The sequence below is a fragment of the Octopus bimaculoides genome, chromosome 24 (genome assembly GCF_046866305.1).
Source record: "Octopus bimaculoides isolate indiv1 chromosome 24, ASM4686630v1, whole genome shotgun sequence".
Lineage (NCBI taxonomy): Eukaryota > Metazoa > Mollusca > Cephalopoda > Octopoda > Octopodidae > Octopus > Octopus bimaculoides.
This window is the reverse complement of record NC_142951.1, coordinates 25,478,431-25,483,784: the sequence shown is the minus strand read 5'-3', so window position 1 is coordinate 25,483,784 and position 5,354 is coordinate 25,478,431.

Here is a 5,354-nt window from a genome sequence, read left to right as displayed (position 1 = left end):
GAATTAAAGAAGATTAATTTAAAATACGCAGAAACGCATTCTACATTAAAACAAAATAAAAAGGTTGATTTTAACGTACCTGGTTAATTGGCAGACTGTTTAGAATATCAAGCACAGTCATCCTCATGGTTCTGACGACCAGTTTTCGCCGCTAGAGTTTGCGTTATTTGCGTTATCTGCTCTGGTACTCTTCGCTATGAATTCCACAGAAGTCAGCTTGAAGATTCATCCAATTGTGATCGATAAACAAAATACCAATTGCTGTCATCACCTCTCACACGTCGAGAGAAGGTTTTAAGGCGGGCTGTGGTTCTGTGTGGCCCCGGCATCTCTCTACAATCAAACACAAATAGATAGGTCTCGACACAGTTACTTTGAAGACCAAGAAAGGATTGAACCCACAACAATTTTTCCGTAATAACCAGCCATCCGGGAATTGCCATGGGGTTTCTTTAACCTTGGAAACATCTTCACAGTGAGGAAAACCAAAGATTTAATTAATTGAATCCATAATTTTCAAGTCGTTAAGATTACAGGGTTGGGGAGGAGAAATTATAAAAACAGTTAATCATTGATTCGGGTTGCGGGATGAAGCTTAAGAAGTTTAAGTTAACTAAAATTAAACTAAATTGTAAATGCAATGTACTGCAGAGTAAATGTGGTGTGAACAATATCAGGATGTTTTTTTACGTTCTGAGTTCAAATTCCACCGAGGTCAACTTTGCCTTTCATCCTGGGGTCGATCTATTCGACTGGCCCCTTCCCACAAAATTTCGGGCCTTGTGTCTAGAGTAGAAAAGAATATCAGGATGTTTTTTTCAGAATGAAATATAAAGTTGTATGACAGAGTCATGCTATTCATTTTATCGATCTCAGAGTGACAAATTTTAAAATGAACTTGGCCGCATTTGAACTCAGAACGAAAACGTTTAACGTTCCTATAATATAGTAAGCAAGCACTTAAATTAAATAAAATGACACCTCAGTAATAAGATACACATAATTAATTCAGCCCAAGGCGGCGAGCTGGCAGAAATGTTAGCACGCCGGGCGAAATGTTTAGCGGCATTTCGTCTGCCGTTACGTTCTGAGTTCAAATTCCGCCGAGGTCGACTTTACCTTTCATCCTTTCGGGATCGATAGATTAAGTTCTAGTTACGCACTGGGGTCGATGTAATTGACTTAATGCCTTTGTCTGTCCTTGTTTGTCCCCTCTATGTTTAGCCCCTTGTTGGCAGTAAAGAAATAAGAAACTTTAGCACGCCGGGCGAAATGTTTAGCCGTATTTCGATCGTCCTTACGCTTGAGTTGAAATTCTGCCGAGGTCGAATTTGCTTTTCATTCTTTTGAGGTTGGTAAATTAAATACCTGAGGTCTATGTAATCGACCTACCCCTTCACTTGTGCTAGAATTTGAAACCAATAAATAATTTAGTCCAGTGCAAAGTTTTACCATACCAATGAGGAGAAGAGTGAAAGAAAAAAGTAGCAGCAACACCACGGCTAGCAAACCTGGTGTTAGAGAGTTCGCTGACGTAGTTCGGATACATGAATCATTTTCTTTATCTTTGCAGGGGTTGAAAAATGCGAAACATTTCTCTAAGCGGATCTGAATAAACTGTAAGTTTAAGCGTAGGACAAAAGGTCTATGTTTGGTGGTTAGAGTGAATGGTTAAGTATCCGAAGCATGCAGTGTCATGCACTCGGTCCGTCATGGTTGTAGTATTTCGTCTTTTCTGAATGCGCTGATGCATGAGCAATTACCGCAGAAACTAGAAACATTGAAGAGACTCCCACGCAGTGAATGTGGATGTGTCAATGTGTGAAATATGTATACGAGACGCGAGTTTTACTTGGAAATACTTTTGGCCGCCTGTTTGAATTACGGTAAGCGGTGTACAGCAATTATTAAAAGTACTGTCCCATTGGCTGACCTTTCTATGTAAAAGGTTTGCGTTTTATCCTCGATGTTTTAGTCGAATCTTGGTTTTTGGAGAGAGTTTTTTGGACGTGCAAAGTCGACTTATACGCCGCAATTTACAATAACTGAGTATATGATTCAGACCTATAAACTCCTCATTCTACGTATCTACACTTACACTTAATGAATAATTAAGTAAATTTAAAGCGATGAGGCATAGTGACAGCATTGTTCAAGCTTTTTCCTTTCTTTCAATTTTCTTTCTCCGTCCCTCCCCCTCACACACACACACACACACACACACACACACACACACACACACACACACATACGCACGCACGCACGCACGCACTTTTTCTCTCTCCGTCTCTCTCAATTTCACTCTTTCGTTTTCATTGAACCGACAACAACCAAATCATATATTTAGAAGAGCATATAATTGTATGTGCTTATTTATGTAAGTATATCTATGAACATGTGTATATATATATATATATATATATATATATGTATATATAATTAAATACTATTTATATAACTGCTGCACTGCAAACAGGCACCACTCATCTTCGCATCCTGTAGATATTGTAAAAAGTGTCTGCAAACGCCAGGCTCTCCTCAGTAAAGCACCTTACACAATGACCAACAGTCTGAAGTCAAAGCAAAGTGTTTGAAGCGAATTTGTCAAAGTACAAAGAAAAAGACAAAAATGAAAGAAATCAACAAGTTTGTGACACGACCGTAAAAAAAAAAGACTAGCCAAATAATTGCTGCAACAACAACAACAATAATAATAATAATAATAATAATAATAATCCTTTCTGCTATAGGCACAGGGCCTGAAATTTGCGGAGTGGGGGAGTAACTCGATTACATCGACCCCAGTGCGTAACTGGTACTTATTTTATTCGACCCCGAATCGATGAAAGGCAATGTTGACCTCGGCGGATTTTGAACTCAGAACGTAAAGTCGGACGAAATACCTCTCAACATTTCACCCGGCGTGCTAACGATTCTGCCAGCTAGCCGTCTTCATAATAATAATAATAATAATAATAATAATAATAATAATAATAATGATAATATAAAAGATAGGCTACAGCAAATATTCTGCTCAATACTACAGATTTGCTTGTCAGTTGCTTGACCTTAAGCAGTTGGGCATGTCCCTTAGCGATGAGGTTAAAGAAAAGTATATAGAGAAAAATGGACAGGGGAGGCAGTTACATTAAGAGAGAGAGAGAGAGAGAGAGAGAGAGAGAGAGAGAGAGAGAGAGAGAGAGAGAGAGAGAGAAGGCGAGTAGATAGCGTTTGTATTGTCGGAGTAGAGATACATCGACAGCAAGAAAACGTAGATATTAGCGAACAGCTGAACTGAACTGAAATCAAATGAGATTTGTTACTGAAAACTGTAATGCTGATGATGGTGATGGTGCTGGCGGCGGCAGCGGCGGCATGTTGAGTGTGAAACGTATTTTTTTTATTGAATTAAATCTATAATATCATTCCTCTACCTGTTCGTCGAAAAATATTGTTTATTAGAGAGAATGAGGAGGTTGAGTGAGAGAGAGGAAGAGGGAATGTGAGAGTGAGTGAGAGAGCAGATAGCCAGCTGATGCATCTGGCTGTCACTCATGTGGTTAGTGGAAGCGTGAAATGAAGAGAAAGAGAGAAATGGTAAAGACATGAAAACGGGAATTACATGGTAAAAAAAAAAATTGTTGAAGATGTAGAAAGAAAGTGAAATAAAAAGTGCTTAAAATTTAAAACTCATATAATATATTATTGTAACTCGAAGAGAAATAACCAAGCAAAATAAAAACTAAAATATAAATTATCCTTTCTTTCTTAAATAGCTTCTCTTAGTCTTTTTCGTTCTGTGGAATTTCCATGGGTCCCAATAATAATAATAATAATAATAATAATAATAATAATAATAATAATGATAATAATGGTTTCAAATTTTACCATGAGAGCAGCAATTTTGAGGGAGGTGATGAGTCGATTATATCGACCCCAGTGTTCAACTGGTACTGAATTTATCGACCCCGAAAGGATGAAAGGCAAAGTCGACCTCGGCGGAATTTGAACTCGGAACATAGCGACGTGCGAAATACCGCTAAGCATTTCATCCAGCGCGCTAATGATCTTTTTTCTACTATATAGGCACAAAGCCTCAAATTTAGGGGGAGGGGCCAGTCGATTAGATCGACCCGAGTAAGCAACTGGTACCTAATTTACTGATCCCTGAAAGGATGAAAGGCAAAGTCGACCTCGGTGGAATTTGAACTCAGCACGTAGCGACGGAGCGAAATGCCAATTTCTTTATTACCCTCAAGGGGCTAAACACAGATGGGACAATACACACATGCGGGGACAGTTAACACATGATAGAATGGAACAATGAAATTAAACAATAATGATGGGACGGCCACCCCAGCCCCATCCCGGGGCGGCTGCGTTATTTCAACAGTTCTTAATAGTTCCTTTCACAGTCTTCGATAGTTCTTTTCAAAATTATCTCAATAATTTATCCAAAAAAAAACTACTCACCATTTTATATAATCTTTTATTTTCTCGTAGTTCACCACTGGAGCGCTGGGTTCGAAATTCACCTCGGGTCCTAGTGGGTTTATATCTGTCGGGAAAGCCTCTTTTAATTTTTTATACTTTTCTTTTTCTATTAAAATCCATCTCGTCTCCGTATCGCAACCGTCCGAGAAGTCCACTTTGACAACGTCTTTTGATTTGGATATCTTCTTTTCTATTTTTTTGTGTATATCGATATGACATCAAATACATTCCGTTCTTATGTACCTCCTGCGTCTGTATGTCTGTTCTTTTTGGTTTTTGTGACTCTGTACTACCATGCGTCTGTTCTTCTATATTTTTTTGTGTCTGTATATCTGTGTGTTCATCTGTCTGTGGGTCTGCATGTTTGTGTGACTGCAAGTCTGCCTGTTGTGTTTGTGTGTCTGTGCTTTTAGGTTTCTGCAACTCCGCGTTATCTTCTACGCTTCCGAGTGTATGTATGCCTGTGTGTTTATGCATCTCTGTATCTGTCTGTGCGATTGTGAGACTCTATGGTTCCGTGGTAATGTTCTACTGCTATTATCCTCTTTCCTCGGTGATCCCACTTAATCCTGTGATTTGTATATTTTCCCTTGTTCGACTTTCGGCGATGAGCTCCTCCTTTCTCTCTTCCTTGATTTAGCTTCCTCAAAATCAGCTATCTGCTCCTCTTCCTGTGAGTGTTTCCTCTCCTCTATCACGCCTTCTTGCGTTTCCATTTCTTTGATTTCCATTATTTCTGGGCACCTTCTTCTAATGTGACCTCTTTTGCCACATTCGTAGCACTTTGGAGGTCTCCCCTCCAACATTATGTCCAGTTTGTCCTCGTTAGGCAGTTCCAGTGTCTCCGGTATGTCACTGTA